Genomic DNA, 17,718 nt, shown 5'->3' on the forward strand with positions numbered 1-17,718 from the left:
GATTCCCATTGTTGGTGAATGGGGGAGATAACCGAATCTATCCCAGCAGCCTCTTCTCTCTCTGCAGGTATTAACCTGGTGAAGCTGCTATATTCTTTTAAATTTCCATTTCAGTAGGCCAGCGCACATCAGCTGCCCTGACCAGACGAGTCCTTTGTTTGTTTCCTAGTAGCCAAAGGAGGATAAGCATTAGGTTGCTGATCTTCTTTTGAAAAGACAAAAGGAAAATCCGGCCCTAATCCTTTTGCCTGAAACATCTGATAAGAAAAGGATTGGGGTGGGGGGTGGGGGTGGCGGAGGACATCGATAATTAAATTAGTCTGGAATAAAATGTCATTTGGTTTCTAAACCAAAAAGCTTTGAAAGAAAGGGAGGATGCAGATGAACACATACGGCTGTCCACAGGTGGAGTGGACAGGGTACTGTGTGCAGAAGTAGAAAACTTTCCCTGTTTCGTCTCTCTGAGCCCCGCTTTCCTCACATTTCCTAAAATGAGGGTCACATTGAGACACCCCTCTCCATAGCACTACAGAATTTGGGGAAAGACAGTGCCTGGGAGGGCTTTTCAAACCAGCACCTCGAACGCAATTTCTGTTTATGATGGAGCTAATGCAGTGTCTCCCGGCCGACCAGGCAGAGTCCTCCTCAGAGCCTAGCCCTGCTTCCTCTCTTCCAGGATGATACTCTCTTTTCTCCTTTCCTTTCAATACCCTCTTAAAGCTTTGCTGGCCCTCAGAATACAACGGAGTATCAAAGTTCCCAGCCCTTGCAGCCCCACTACTGCCTCCTCCCTCTGCAGTTTCCAGACCGCCCTGGGATTTTCGGGGGTAGTTGTAGGTGTGGTCCTTTGGAGAGTGTTAAAGGTGAGAAGTGCTTAAACCTGGTCAGCTCTTCTCAAGCTAAGGCTTCAGCACGAAAGCCTGCTCTGGTGGGAAGACGGAGAAGCTTGCCCTGGTGGTCTCCGTGTTCTCCAGCCCCAGAGGGCGTTTGTTTATTTGGGGGCCTTGCAGACAGAGCCACTGTTCTCATTCACTCACATTCTGAGCCAGGCTTCATGGGACAAACCAGCGTTGCCCTTTTACTTCAGAATACACTTTCTGAAGCCAGTGTTCCATTCCCTGTGAAAGGTGGGGGCTTCTCAGCCCCGGGGAACTTGACTTTGGCCACACTTACAGCTGGCTGCAAGGCCAGGGATGGAGAGGGGGTCACCGTGGCTCTTGAACAGCATTTCTGCTCTCGGTACACTTGGTCTTCACCCTTAATTACTAGTTTGACAGGCTATGCATACCCGGTTTTCCTTTTACTATAGGCTGCAGCCGGGATCCAATGGTATAAACACACTGAGCTACTTTTTTTTCAGGCTCAATATATTATTTTTAATGGAAGGGGAGCTTGTTCTCCCAGAAAGGTAGCTCTTGACTTCTTGCTGACCTACCAGGGACAGTCAAGAATATGCAAGCTTAGTGGGGCCAACCTTGAAGGTTTCTTTCTAAGACAGACTGCAGTCCACAGATACAGTGCTCACTTAACTTCTCGACCTCCTGTCAGGAGCCAAAAAGCTCCTGTGTTTTCAATAACTCCGAGTTCAGGAGGTCAGACTTGGATTTGGACTCCTTGAAAAGCTGACGCACACCCATTGCTGGAGGGACCTGTATCTGCTTCACGGCTATGCCCCTCAAGGATAAAACTATTGGGCAAAATCCAATCTGTTTTCTCTGCTCAGACACAGGAAAGCAATCTTCTGAAGGGCACAGGACCCATATGGTTTTGGCATGATGGTTGGCATCAAATGAGATCTGGGGAGTTTCATTAGCTCCGTGATTTCTTCTCTGGGTGAGTGTGTGGATACCTGTGCAGCCTGAAGTCTACATGGGTATATTTCTAAGCTGCTTAGTGCTGGTTCGGACAAATTACAAGGATCTGGTCAAAATATGGCGCTGGGGAGACTTCCTGGAAGATGGCGGCTTAGTAAGACGCGCGGATCTTAGTTTCTTCTCCAGGACACCTACTAGGGGAGTAGAAACGATACAGAAAGCGCCCAAAGCCACAACAGAGATAAAAAAAGACAGCGTACCCCATCCTGGAACGGCTGGCTGGCTGAGAGAAGCAGCTCGGGTGAGATCGCCGAGGCGCACGGGCCTTACCGGGCGGGGTGGCAAGCGGCCGGAGTTACTCCCTTCCCCCTTCCCGGGCCAGCTGGGAGAATTGGAGAGGCGGTCCCCTGAAACCAAGGCGACTGGCGCCCACACCACGCGCAGCCCCCGGACCAACTGAGAGAATTGGATCGGAAACCCCCAGGCCGCGGAGAACGGTGACGGGTGGGGGAGGCCCCTTCCAAACCCGTGACTCCCGGGGAACGTGCACTCTCTCGGGCCGGCCGCTGCCGCTGGCGCCCTCCCGCCACGCTTGTTGCCCAGGGCCGACTAGGAAATTCGGACGGGCTCTTTCCCTGGCTGCGGCGACCAGCAACCCTCCCTGCGTTCGGACCCCGGGCCGGCTCAAGCCGTTTCGGCTAGCGAACCCCCAGGACGGCGAGAGTTTTCCAAAGTTTAAGGTCCCACAGCACCTTTTACTGGTGGGACCCGCAGACAAACGTGTGCCACGAGCGCCACCTACTGGGCAGGATAAGAAAAACAGAACCCAGAGATTTCACAGAAAAATATTACAACCTTGCTGGGTCCAACACCAAGAGAAATCTGAATAAATGCCCAGACGCCAGCAGCAGAAGATAACTGTCCACGCTCAAAAGATTGAGAATATGGCTCAGTCAAAGGAACAAACCAATAGCTCAAATGAGACACAAGAGCTGAGACAACTAATGCTGAATATACGAACAGAAATGGAAAACCTCTTCAAAAATGAAATCGATAAATTGAGGGAGGACATGAAGAGGACATGGGCTGAACATAAAGAAGAAATAGAAAAACTGAAAAAACAAATCGCAGAACTTATGGAAGTGAAGGATAAAGTAGCAAACATAGAAAAAATAATGGATAGCTACAATGATAGATTTAAAGAGACAGAAGATAGAATTAGTGATTTGGAGGATGGAACATCTGAATTCCAAAAAGAAACAGAAACTATAGGGAAAAGAATGGAAAAATTTGAACAGGGTATCAGGGAACTCAAGGACAATATGAAGCGCACAAATATACGTGTTGTGGGTGTCCCAGAAGGAGAAGAGAAGGGAAAAGGAGGAGAAAAACTAATGGAAGAAATTATCACTGAAAATTTCCCAACTCTTATGAAAGACCTAAAATTACAGATCCAAGAAGTGCAGCGCACCCCAAAGAGATTAGACCCAAATAGGCGTTCTCCAAGACACTTACTAGTTAGAATGTCAGAGGTCAAAGAGAAAGAGAAGATCTTGAAAGCAGCAAGAGAAAAACAATCCATTACATACAAGGGAAACCTAATAAGACTTTGTGTAGATTTCTCAGTAGAAACCATGGAAGCTAGAAGACAGTGGGATGATATATTTAAAATACTAAAAGAGAAAAACTGCCAAACAAGACTCCTATATCCAGCAAAATTATCCTTCAAAAATGAGGGAGAAATTAAAACATTCTCAGACAAAAAGTCACTGAAAGAATTTGTGACCAAGAGACCAGCTCTGCAAGAAATACTAAAGGGAGCACTAGAGTCAGATACAAAAAGACAGAAGAGAGAGATATGGAAAAGAGTGTAGAAAGAAGGAAAATCAGATATGATATATATAATACAAAAGGCAAAATGTTAGAGGAAAATATTATCCAACCAGTAATAACACTAAATGTCAATGGACTGAATTCCCCAATCAAAAGACATAGATTGGCAGAATGGATTAAAAAACAGGATCCTTCTATATGCTGTCTACAGGAAACACATCTTAGACCCAAAGATAAACATAGGTTGAAAGTGAAAGGTTGGGAAAAGATATTTCATGCAAATAACAACCAGAAAAGAGCAGGAGTGGCTATACTAATATCCAACAAATTAGACTTCAAATGTAAAACAGTTAAAAGAGACAAAGAAGGACACTATATACTAATAAAAGGAACAATTAAACAAGAAGACATAACAATCATAAATATTTACGCACCGAATCAGAATGCCCCAAAATACGTGAGGAATATACTGCAAACACTGAAAAGGGAAATAGACTCATATACCATAATAGTTGGAGACTTCAACTCACCACTCTCATCAAGGGACAGAACATCTAGACAGAGGATCAACAAAGAAATAGAGAATCTGAATATTACTATAAATGAACTAGACTTAATAGACATTTATAGGACATTACATCCCACAACAGCAGGATACACCTTTTTCTCAAGTGCTCATGGATCATTCTCAAAGATAGACCATATGCTGGGTCACAAAGCAAGTCTTAACAAATTTAAAAAGATTGAAATCTTACACAACACTTTCTCGGACCATAAAGGAATGATGTTGGAAATCAATAATAGGCAGAGTGCCAGAAAATTCACAAATACGTGGAGGCTCAACAACACACTCCTAAACAACGACTGGGTCAAAGAAGAAATTGCAAGAGAAATTAGCAAATACCTCGAGGCGAATGAAAATGAAAACACAACATATCAAAACTTATGGGACGCAGCAAAGGCAGTGCTAAGAGGGAAATTTATTGCTCTAAATGCCTATATCAGAAAAGAAGAAAAGGCAAAAATTCAGGAATTAACTATCCATTTGGAAGAACTGGAGAAAGAACAGCAAGCTAACCCCAAAGCAAGCAAAAGGAAAGAAATAACAAAGATTAGAGCACAAATAAATGAAATTGAAAACATGAAAACAATAGAGAAAATCAATAAGGCCAGAAGTTGGTTCTATGAGAAAATCAATAAGATTGATGGGCCCTTAGCAAGATTGACAAAAAGAAGAAGAGAGAGGATGCAAATAAATAAGATCAGAAATGGAAGAGGAGACATAACTACTGACCTCACAGAAATAAAGGAGGTAATAACAGGATACTATGAACAACTTTACGCTAATAAATACAACAATTTAGAGGAAATGGACGGGTTCCTGGAAAGACATGAACAACCAACTTTGACTCAAGAAGACATAGATGACCTCAACAAACCAATCACAAGTAAAGAAATTGAATCAGTCATTCAAAAGCTTCCTAAAAAGAAAAGTCCAGGACCAGATGGCTTCACATGTGAATTCTACCAAACGTTCCAGAAAGAATTAGTACCAACTCTCCTCAAACTCTTCAAAAAAATCGAAGTGGAGGGAAAACTACCTAATTCATTCTATGAAGCCAACATCACCCTCATACCAAAACCAGGCAAAGATATTACAAAAAAAGAAAACTACAGACCAATCTCTCTAATGAATACAGATGCAAAAATCCTCAATAAAATTCTAGCAAATCGTATCCAACAGCACATTAAAAGAATTATACATCATGACCAAGTAGGATTCATCCCAGGTATGCAAGGATGGTTCAACATAAGAAAATCAATTAATGTAATACACCATATCAACAAATCAAAGCAGAAAAATCACATGATCATCTCAATTGATGCAGAGAAGGCATTCGACAAGATTCAACATCCTTTCCTGTTGAAAACACTTCAAAAGATAGGAATACAAGGGAACTTCCTTAAAATGATAGAGGGAATATATGAAAAACCCACAGCTAATATCATCCTCAATGGGGAAAAATTGAAAACTTTCCCCCTAAGATCAGGAACAAGACAAGGATGTCCACTATCACCACTATTATTCAACATTGTGTTGGAGGTTCTAGCCAGAGCAATTAGACAAGAAAAAGAAATACAAGGCATCAAAATTGGAAAGGAAGAAGTAAAACTATCACTGTTTGCAGACGATATGATACTATACGTCGAAAACCCGGAAAAATCCACAACAAAACTACTAGAGCTAATAAATGAGTACAGCAAAGTAGCAGGTTACAAGATCAACATTCAAAAATCTGTAGCATTTCTATACACTAGTAATGAACAAGCTGAGGGGGAAATCAAGAAACGAATCCCATTTACAATTGCAACTAAAAGAATAAAATACCTAGGAATAAATTTAACTAAAGAGACAAAAAACCTATATAAAGAAAACTACAAAAAACTGCTAAAAGAAATCACAGAAGACCTAAACAGATGGAAGGGCATACCGTGTTCATGGATTGGAAGACTAAATATAGTTAAGATGTCAATCCTACCTAAATTGATTTACAGATTCAATGCAATACCAATCAAAATCCCAACAACTTATTTTTCAGAAATAGAAAAACCAATAAGCAAATTTATCTGGAAGGGCAGGGTGCCCCGAATTGCTAAAAACATCTTGAGGAAAAAAAACGAAGCTGGAGGTCTCGCGCTGCCTGACTTTAAGGCATATTATGAAGCCACAGTGGTCAAAACAGCATGGTATTGGCATAAAGATAGATATATCGACCAATGGAATCGAATAGAGTGCTCAGATATAGACCCTCTCATCTATGGACATTTGATCTTTGATAAGGCAGTCAAGCCAACTCACCTGGGACAGAGCAGTCTCTTCAATAAATGGTGCCTAGAGAACTGGATATCCATATGCAAAAGAATGAAAGAAGACCCATCTCTCACACCCTATACAAAAGTTAACTCAAAATGGATCAAAGATCTAAACATTAGGTCTAAGACCATAAAACAGTTAGAGGAAAATGTTGGGAGATATCTTATGGATCTTACAACTGGAGGCGGTTTTATGGACCTTAAACCTAAAGCAAGAGCACTGAAGAAGGAAATAAATAAATGGGAACTCCTCAAAATTAAACACTTTTGTGCATCAAAGAACTTCATCAAGAAAGTAGAAAGACAGCCTTCACAATGGGAGACAATATTTGGAAATGATATATCAGATAAAGGTCTAGTATCCAGAATTTATAAAGAGATTGTTCATCTCAACAACAAAAAGACAGCCAACCCAATTACAAAATGGGAAAAAGACTTGAACAGACACCTCTCAGAAGAGGAAATACGGATGGCCAAGAGGCACATGAAGAGATGCTCAATGTCCCTGGCCATTAGAGAAATGCAAATCAAAACCACAATGAGATATCATCTCACACCCACCAGAATGGCCATTATCAACAAAACAGAAAATGACAAGTGCTGGAGAGGATGCGGAGAAAGAGGCACACTTATCCACTGTTGGTGGGAATGTCAAAGGGTGCAACCACTGTGGAAGGCAGTTTGGCGGTTCCTCAAAAAGCTGAATATAGAATTGCCATACGACCCAGCAATACCATTGCTAGGTATCTACTCAAAGGACTTAAGGGCAAAGACACAAACGGACATTTGCACACCAATGTTTATAGCAGCATTATTTACAATTGCAAAGAGATGGAAACAGCCAAAATCTCCATCAACAGAAGAGTGGCTAAACAAACTGTGGTATATACATACGATGGAATATTATGCAGCTTTAAGACAAGATAAACTTATGAACCATGTAATAACATGGATGGACCTAGAGAATATTATGCTGAGTGAATCCAGCCAAAAACTAAAGGACAAATACTGTATGGTCCCACTGATGTGAACGGACATTCGAGAATAAACTTGAAATATGTCATTGGTAACAGAGTTCAGCAGGAGTTAGAAACAGGGTAAGACAATGGGTAATTGAAGCTGAAGGGATACAGACTGTGCAACAGGACTAGATACAAAAACTCAAAAATGGACAGCACAATAATACCTAATTGTAAAGTAATCATGTTAAAACACTGAATGAAGGTGCATCTGAGCTAAAAAAAAAAAAAATATGGCGCTGGGACTAGAAGCGTCAGTATTACTTGGAAGCTTGCTAGATATGTGAATTCTGTCTCTCTCCTGATTTACAAACTCTGGGACACTGAGCCCAGCATTCTGTTTCAATAAGCCCGCAGGTGATTCCAACTGAACTAAAGCGTGAGAAGCCCTGGACTAGTCCCTGTTGTTAGGCACCCCTCCGGATCCTTCCTTCTTAGGTCCAGCACAACGTGAGATCTGAACAAACACTTCTGGAAGGACTAGGAAGGGATTCCATGATATGATTTCACGTTCTCTCTTTTAACTTGACTTCAGATTGAGAAGCTGCCGTGAAGCCAAGGAAGAGAGCACCCCTGTGCGGGTTTCCTTTTTTCACACTCAGTGGGGGCCAGCGCCGGGCTCCTACAAGACCCCTGGAATATAAAGTTTATAAAAGTATAAAGAACTAATGTCAGTTCATGCTTGGATTTGTGAGCATTCCATTTGAAACAACAAGACCAAACCTGCCATGCTACAGACATCTCCGATTAAAACAAAGCAAAACAAAACAAAACCAGCAAACAAAAACAGGGACTGAAGAAATGCTCACGGGATGGTGCTCTAGTTGCACTAATAGTGCTTCCATCAGCAACCCACCGACTTCAGAAATGAAAGCGGAGCGGCTGAGATGGGATCCTCAGCTGGACAAACGTCAGTCTTGGGTATGGCCTTGGGGACAGCAAATGACAACTTCCGGCCAAGACTCCAGCAGCGCCTCCTGAGTGGACCTGGCTCTGGGAAGCCCCCACCAACCTCAACGTGAAGGAAGTGTCCACTCCTCCCAGAAAGTTGAGAAAGTGAGACGAGAATAAGATGGCATTTTATGCAAAACAGGCTTTCACTGGGCAAATGATTTCTGCAAGTTACTACAACTGACTGAGCTTTAGTGTCCTCAGCTATAATACGAAGCCATTATTATCTTCCTGAACTAGTTTAAATGAGAGGGGCCAAGCATCCAGCGGGGCCCCTGGCATATCATCGTGCTGTTTGTTTGTTTGGTTTTTAATGTGGGTTGCACTCATTAGCATGGAGCAAAACCAACTCACTGGTCACCATTTCAAATGATTTTTTCTTGCCATTGATTCTAAATGATTTACTAAATTTAAATCTAAATGATTTATATTTCAATTTTCTCAAAGTCACATATGATACTAACGTTATTATATTTTGCCTTTATTATATTTAATTAGCATAAGTTAGTTCATGAAAATTCTGTTTTATTTGCAGCTATCATATATGTGAACCTATTTACAATGTAAAATATATATTTTTTATTCAGGATTGTAATTTAAAAACTGGAAAACATTGCGTTAGATGATTTCCTCTTTCCTCCATCCTTCATCCTTCTGTCCGTCCTTCGGAAAAACAGAGGGGCCACCTTTATGCCCCAGTTGTCGCTGTTGAAGCAGGGTGCGGATTCACCCCACCGGAACAGAGCGCAGCTTTTGACATCCTTTCTGGAAAGAGAGATCAGGGGCCAGAAGGTTTCCATGGGAGCTGAGGCCTGGGCAGCAGCCAGCCCCTGCGAGGGGAATGGAGTCCACAGGGGGGCCCCAGAGGGACGAACTGGGCACTGTCAGGCAGCTCGTGGGTGAAGACAAAATGCACAGACACCCTCCTTGCTGGCTCTACTTGCCATGGTTCTCTAGCATGCAAGTAGTTAGAGAACCTAGAGATAAGAGCTGCGGGTGAGAAAGGGGAGGGGGGACAGAGAGAGAAATGGGGGGCAGGGTGGGGGGCCCTTGACCGTGGCTGCTCACCTTTCCTTGCGTTTGAAGAGACGTATATTCCCCTGAACAGAAGGAAAAGGAATGACATAGCGCATGATAGCCCGAGAAAAATGATAAGCAGGTTGCAGGGACGAGAGCCCACCCTGATTAAATGACGACTCCGGGTCGCCGAGGCCCTCAGAAATAATGACCGGCCCCCTGGGCAGTGGGCCCCTTGCCCCGTGCGTCCTCGGGCCGAGCCCGCAGCTGGGCCGCGGGGTGGGGAGGGACATGCACGTGGGGAGGGCGGGCCCAGCTGTCGGCACAGTGGCTTTCATTCCACTGAACAATGACCTTGGCTCCCCCGGGAGCTGGAGAGTAAGGTTTACTAAGCGCCCTTCTGCATCCGCAGGCAGGGACAAGCCGCCCCGGAGCCTCCCTTTTCCCCCCCCCGTCCCCCGCCTCCCAAGCCAAGGGCGGTTGCCCCCTCTCCTGTTAAAACACGGGTTTCTGAGCGCGTGAGTGCAGAGTAAAGAGGCAGGCTGTGTGGGGGCAATAAAAGCGCCCCCCGCGCCCCCTCCGCAGGCTGATGGCGCAATGCCGGGGCGTCTTTCCGAAGAACTAACGCTCCAGCCTGAGATCCTGGGACGCAGCCTGCCTGCCTGGGGCTGCCGGCAGCGTAATCACCGGTCCCCAGCTTTGCCTCTGGGTTACTGCTGGGGGGCAAGAGAGTGACAAGGTGTGAGCAGCTGGGGGAGGGGTGCCTTCTGCAGCCCCTTACTAGGGTTAAAGACTTGCCCTCTGATATTAGGGCAAGCTGAGTTTTAAACACTCCCTTGAAGATTGCCTTAGACGTCTCTCTCCTGGCTAGGCAGGGGGTTTCAGAGGCTCTCCTCGCTGCCTTACTGTTTCCACCAAAACCCCAGGGGAGGTAAGACCTTTTGACAGAAAGGGAAAATGTCTTCGTTGTTTTCCTCCCCCATTTCCTCCTCCCCCTCCCCCTTCGAACATTTCTTCTTCTTTCTCTCCCCTGATCCCACCTTCTCCTCCTTGGACTTACAGGAAGTGACTTATTTCTGATCTGAAGTTAGGTTCACATTTTACAGCGTATATTTTCCCTTTTCTCACTCCGTCAAGATGTGTGTTGGCTAAATGGGCAGCAAGTTGCCTTAGGTTGATTTAGGGAGATAAAGCTGGATGGGAAGTTTTACTTTTGGGTCTGCAGGTGGCACTGCAAGTACCAATTTAATATTACGAGTTTCCTGAAGCCCCATTGTCAAAGTAACTTCATTTTTTTCTAGAAAAACTCCATTTTTTCTCTAGAAACATGAATTTGTACTTTTTATGGCAGCCAAGTACCTTTCATTACCAATCCATCCATCTGACAAATATAATCGAATACTTTTAAGGGTTAGAATTCCAACAAGGCTCTCCCCTTCGCACCCTCTAGGACATGGTTTACAACCTCGACTGCACATCAGAACCAGCTGGAGACCTTCTGCTAAAACTCCCAGTGCCTGAGCTCCACCATAGGTCAATAAAATCTGTGTTGGCAGTGGAGCCCAGCGCTGGATGTGAAGTACAGCCAGAAGTGACAACCAGTGCATTAGGTTCTAATGTTTTGAGACATTAGTAGATTTCTGTGAAACTGTCTGATGCTTGCCTTGAAGAAGTTGACACACTGAAAATATGGAAAACAGTAATTCTGATTATTTCTGCAGAATAAGTGTAGAACTATTAAGATTTATTTTGGATGTCCACTTATATTAAACAGACATTTGAATTTACTTGGCTATTGCTTTAGTTTGCTAAAGCTGACAAAATGCAATATACAAGAAATGGATTGACTTTTTACTATGGGGATTTATTAACTTGCAGGTTCACAATTCTGAGGCTGTGAAAATTACTAAATTAAGGCATCATCAGGGTGATACCTTCTTCCTGAAGAAAGAGTGCAGTGATCCAAGACTCCTCTGTCACACAGGGAGGCACATGGCAGTTTCTGCTGGTTTCTCCTTTCTCTCCCAGGTTTCATTATTTCCAGCTTCTGGTGTCAGTGGCTTCCTCTCTGAGCTTCTGTGTATTTCTCTCTGTTAGATTCTGTCTCTTTTAGCTTCCAGGTGAGTTCTTCTCTCTCAGCTTCTTAAAAGGTCTCAACTGAAATAATCTAAATAAGGAGCCCCACCTGCAACAGGCCTATACCCACAGAATGGATTAGCTTTAAGAACACAATCTTTTCTGAGGGTGCATAAAACTTCACACCATTACAGCTATCCAACCTCAATTACCTGCGCTCACTTCCGAATACTTTTTCTGTTTCTGGCGCTCTTTCAAGTGCCAAGCCACAACAATGAACAAGGTCAACAAAATCCCCTATTCTCATGAGACTGTCCTCCTAGATATGGAGGACACAAATTTAATGCACATGTAAATTTTATGTAGTACATTAGAGTGTATTAACTTTTAGAAAAAAAAATAAGCAAGGTAAAGGGGATTAGGAGTGTGGAACTGAGGTAGTAGAATGGGGGTTATAAGGAAGTATTACTATTTTTAAAAAGATTTATCTGACTGGATACTGTCTAAGGCTAAAGACAAACAGTACCCTAGCTGGTAAATCTGTTCCTCATGGGGGAAAGAATTAGTGACTCTGAATCTAGTTTGTATGTGTACTAGGGTTGAACAAATAAATAAACACATTGTAGATAATGAGGCATAGGTTTCTCACCCACAGAGAAATAAGCAGGGAGGGAAGATGTTAGAATGAACCCTGTCTTTCTGGATTACAGTAAAAAATATCACGATGTTACATAATTACGGAAATCGAGATACATATGAATCCATGGGTTAATGCGCATACATGCATTTTCTAGGTCTGTCTGCTGAGAGGGCCTGGAAGCTGTAACACCTCAGTAACAAAAAGCACACTCAGCGTCCAGTGCTTGCTTTGCACGTACCATTCTCCAATAATATAAACCAGGGGGCCTTGGAGAACGGGCAGATTCTAGGATTGGGCAAAGAAAATATAACACGAACTTAGAGCATCTTATTAGTGCCAGAAAGTAAGGAAGTGCTCACAAAGGGAGTGGGGAGTGGGGAGCAGAATAGGAGTATGTCAAAAGGAACCAGATAAAACAGCTGCCAACAGCAAAAGCAGGAACAATTTTAGCAACAAAAGTAAATAATGATAGCATAGGATTATAACCCAAAGGATAAAATAAATAGCTACAAGTCCATACTGATGGAAATAATTGGTTGAATACATACATAAATTTAAGAGAAGGGACAAATCCTCCTTACAGAATAATTACAATTAATAAATGGAAAGGAAAAGACAAATATTATAATGCCTCACTAACGTGGACTAACTATAATATGCAAACTCTGAGAACTGAATTTGAGAGCATAGGTTATCAGGTGCAGGCCTATTGTAAAAGTTCTTAGATAGTTACAGCAGTCACATCTATTCTAGACTTGTAACTGCTATTTCTAAATTCTGAGATGCTGAGCCCTTTGTGTATAAACTGGTCAGCCCATGGAACTTTGGGCATATTGTGTGATACCTGAGACTCAGAGATCTGCAGCTATGAAAGTCAGCATTACCCTATACAGCAACTGTTAAAAACACTAAGGAAGTGAACAGACTTCAATTCGACATGTGAATGAAGCTGATCTGGGTAGTACTAAGGTAAAGCAGACTAAAGAGTATAGGATGATATTAACTTTATTTTAAAACTTCAACCTCTGTGTGGGACCAAAGAAAGAGATGTTTATTTGGTGCAAAATTTATATTTTCAATATCACACTATCTAACTTAACTTGTATGGTCAGCTTATTCGAACGCAACTTCATGGAATATTGAATAGGGGGTTAAGTTGGTTTGAACAGGTTGGTGTAATTCCCTGATACAGCCCAGACTAATCTTGACAGAAGATTAACAAGTGTTTGCAAAGTCCTTTTGAGAGGTGGAGAAAAAGATGAGAATATTAAACTTCTCCACTTGGGGAAGACCTGATATTGGCAAAAGCATTGGGGACTGCCAATCTGATGGGCCAGGCACTTGATGTGGGCCTCACCCTTATGAAACTTATTCCTATAGAGGAGAATCTAAACCCACTTATAATTATCCCTGAGTCATCCCCAGAGAACATTATTTGTTGCTCACATGTGACCTCTCTTTCTGAGCCAAGTCCGCAGATGAGCTCACTGCCCTTTCCCTCTACATGGGACATGACTCCCAGGGGTGTAATTCTCCCTGACAACATGGGACATGATCTTTGGGGATGAGCCCAGCCCTGGCATTGTGGGATTGAGAAAGCCTTCTTGATCAGAAGGGGTATGAGAAATGAGACATATTAGATAAAGTTTTCAGTGGCTGAGAGAGTTCTAATAGACTCGAGAGGTCATTCTAAAAGTTATTCTTATGCAGTATACAGATATTTCCTTTCAGTTTTTGGACTATTAGAGTAGCTAGAAATTGCATTACAGTTCAACCTGAAACTGTTGAATACAATGCAATAGCCTTGATTCTTGAAGATGATTAAATAGCTATAGAGATTTTAAAGTGTGAACACGTGATTGTGAAAAACTCCTGACTGACACTCCCTTTATCCAGCATATAGACAGATATGCAAGAGAAAAAAAAAAAGACAAAAAATAAATAAATAATAGAGAGGAGAGGGGTATGGGATATTTGGGATGTTCTTTTTACTTTTTGTTTTACCTTTTGTTGGAGTGATGCAAATATTCAAAAATCTATTGTGATGATGAATGCCAGCTATGTGATGATACTGTGAACCACTAACTGTACAATTTGGATGATTAGATGGTATGTGAATACATATCTGAGTAAAATTGTGTTAAAAAAGAACATCACAGGGCGGGCCGCGGTGGCTCAGCGGGCAAAGTGCTTGCCTGCCATGCCGGAGGACCTCGGTTCGATTCCCGGCCCCAGCCCATGTAAAAAACAAACAAACAAACAAAATACAATAAAACAAGAAAATGTTTAAAGATGTTTCCCTTCCTTCCTTCCATCCTTCCTTCCTTCTCTCTGTCTTTCCTTCCCTTCCTCCCTAAAAAAAAAAAAAAAAAAAAAAAGAACATCACAGTGATAATTGTTCAAGGCAGAGTCCACTGATAAATGCAAAAATTACAACTTGAGACTGTGGTAAGGATAAATAGGCTATTGACACAGCCTCGGTGTATCTACCAAAGTATTTCTTCATTGCTGTGATAATTTTACTATATGGTCAAAAATTCTTTGCCACGCCTCTCTCCAAGAAGGAGAGCTTAATTTCCCTCCCTTATGAACAGGGTATGGGAGGACTTTATAGTAACTTACAATGGCTGACTTTAACCAAGAGATCAGACTTATCATCCCACATGGCCGGTCGTGCTGATATCGTGCACCCCTCGATACAGTGAGGTAGGACGACACATCACCTCTAAGGTATTCACTCCCCTAGATTCATAATGTCAGTGCAGTAATAAGAAGACATCAGATAATTAGAATTTGAGGGAAATTCTATGAAAGTATCTTTGGAAGTATCAAGGTCCTAAAAAACCATAACCCTGAGAAATTGCCAGAGACTTGAGGAGACTAAGGAGACATGACAACCAAATGCAATGTGGTATCCTGGATTGGATCTTGGAACAGGAAAAGGCCATGAGTGCACAAAGCGGTGAAATCTGAATAGACTGTAGTTTCGTGAATAGCATTGTATCAACGTTTTTAGTTTTGATAAAGGCACAATGGTTATGTAAGGTGTCAACATCGGGAGAAGCTGGGTGAAGTGCCAGGAACCTTTGCAACCCTTGTGCAAACCTGAAGTTATTTCAAAATATAAAACTCAATAAAAAAAAAAGTTTCTTGGTATGACATCAAAGTGTAACAATGACAGGTGAGTCTTCAACGAGACCAAGACCTTCCACATAGGAAGTAACAGAAGCCTGATTCTGGATTGTCCTCAGGGCAAGCCATGCCTGCCCAACCACTTATTTGCAGTTCTTAGTGACAAAAGCTGGTCACTGACCCAAGGGTAGGGGATGGGATATTTGGAGGGAGAGGGACAGGTTTCTTTAGTGCCTGCATGCTGACTCATAGCTAAGTCATAGTTGGTTCCACTGGAGTGGGCTCCAATAGGGCAGCCACAACACACAGATTTTTCCTTTGGCTGTAAAAGAATCAACTCACACTGTGACAACTGTTAACTCAAGCTGATTACAGATTAGTACTGGCTGGTCTGGACTCTTGAAACTGTTGCTGTGGTTTTCGATTTCGTCTTGTTGTCTTCATTTTTATCTTCCCCTGATTCGGTCTCCACATGTCAGTCAAAGCAGTCTTTTGCAGGACAAAGAGCTGGCTGGACACCTACCACCGCTGGGTGGAGAGCTGTCCTTACCCATCAAGACAAAAAGAAAATGTGAAGACTGAGTTTCCAGCATGCCTGAAAAGAAAGCCATGTAAGAATGTTCAACCAGTTAGGACAATTCAGGATTTGGAGCTTGCCCTCCCAATATATCTCTTTTGAAATATTGGTGGCCTCCTAAAGCAGTGTCTGATGTTTTTAACATTTGAATTTCATATTTAAGCTTCACTTACTGGAGCTTATTTGCCTTTATCTGTAGTTCAGCCATTCTGAAAATAGAACCTGTGAGGCATTTTCCCAAGTATTCTTCAAGACAAAGGCTATTCTATCCATTATTTATTCTGTATAATTACACCAAAAAATCATTGCCCTTTGTTAGCTCCACTGTAGTTGATAGTAAATGTGTTGATTCATTTTGGGAGGGTATCTCAAACGGCGTAGTCAAGAAAACCTGAAAACGTTCTCTTTAGGAACATCAATATTAACTCCCAGCAAATTCTTATCGTGCTTTTACATTCCAAGCCAGCTAATACTGCATAGTGGCTTAAGTTTGCAAATAATTGGATGATTTTTTTAACGCTTTCCTGTAACAGGAGCAAGCTTCACTATGGGAAATGATGCAACATACAGTAGTCTAAAAGCTAAGAGAAAAGTGAGCATGAAACTTGCTATAAACAATCCCCCCACTAACTCCTTGCTTTGTAATTTGCCTGACTGTTCCCGACATCTGTCCACCACAATGTGGCTTGTTGAGATCATAACCCAGCAGGTCAAGGTATTGGTTAAGATTGTCCGAACATGTCCCCACCCCACCCATCCACACACACACATGCACAATTATTTTTTCCATTTTTTTTTTTTTTTAGCAAATCTCAGATATGTATTTTACCCATATGGGCTAAAATTATTTTTATCCAGGGCTACAACATCTTCCCTCAAAATAGATATTATAAGGATTTGAAATCCTGAAATTGCTTAAGATCCTGAAAAACATCGCCTTAAAGCACAGGCTAAAATCTGCTATTTGGGTTGCTGTTGTCGACTGCTCTGTTCAGCTTCCTTTGCAAATGCCACCTCCCACGAGGTTCTCTCCTCCACTTTTTGACAAATATTTATTTTGGAATCCAGAGGCAACTCAAGGTGTCTCTCTAACTTGGAAGATTTTGAAGTTTCTTCTGTCATCCCATTCTAAGTTACAGTTTTTCTCAGGTGATCGTCACACAGGATCTTGCGTTTGTCTCTGTCCCAATACTTAGCACACCATTTTGTAACTGTCAGTTTATTTGTCTGTATTGCCCACTCATTTAAATGGACATTCAAAATTCAGTCATTTATTTCTGGGAACTCATACAAAAAAACACTTCTGGACAGTAGATTGAAAGTTCCACAAAGGCAGCAATTTTGCCTTTCCTGCTCATTTTAACATACCTGGTATATCCCCTGGCAAATGGCAGAGGTGCAATAAATTTTTGTCCAAGGTAGAGAATTTAAATTTAGTAGAATATTTTAACTTATTTAATAACTGATGCTGACATAATTGTACAAATATCTGGTAGGAGAAGCCATCCTTCTATAGCAGGATTCGACAAACTACTGTCCAAGGCCCAAGTCCCCTCCTGACTAATTTTGTGCCTACTGTTGGCCTAGAATGACTTTTGCATATTTAAATATTGTTTTCTTTTCCTTAATCAAAAGAAGAATCACATTTCATGACGTGAAAATTTTATGAAGTTTCATTTTTTGTTTTCATAGTTTCAAATTTTGGTGTCCATAAGTAAAGTTTTATCAGAATGCAGCTATGTCCATTTGTGCGTCATGTCTGGCTGCTTTTGCACAGTGCTGAGT

At 42.1% G+C, this 17,718-nt stretch overlaps 1 long non-coding RNA gene across 1 annotated transcript; it reads right to left on the minus strand.

Moving 5' to 3' along the window:
- Window positions 1-8,962: 8,962 nt before the first annotated feature.
- LOC143658967 (uncharacterized) lies at window positions 8,963-10,685 on the minus strand. Its single transcript, XR_013163383.1, has 3 exons — window positions 10,569-10,685; window positions 9,560-9,591; window positions 8,963-9,256 (listed from the first exon to the last, which is right to left on the minus strand). It is a non-coding gene; the product is annotated as an uncharacterized LOC143658967 (long non-coding RNA).
- Window positions 10,686-17,718: the final 7,033 nt, after the last annotated feature.

Source organism: Tamandua tetradactyla, chromosome 2, assembly GCF_023851605.1.
Source record: "Tamandua tetradactyla isolate mTamTet1 chromosome 2, mTamTet1.pri, whole genome shotgun sequence".
In the NCBI taxonomy this organism is placed as follows: Eukaryota; Metazoa; Chordata; class Mammalia; order Pilosa; family Myrmecophagidae; genus Tamandua; species Tamandua tetradactyla.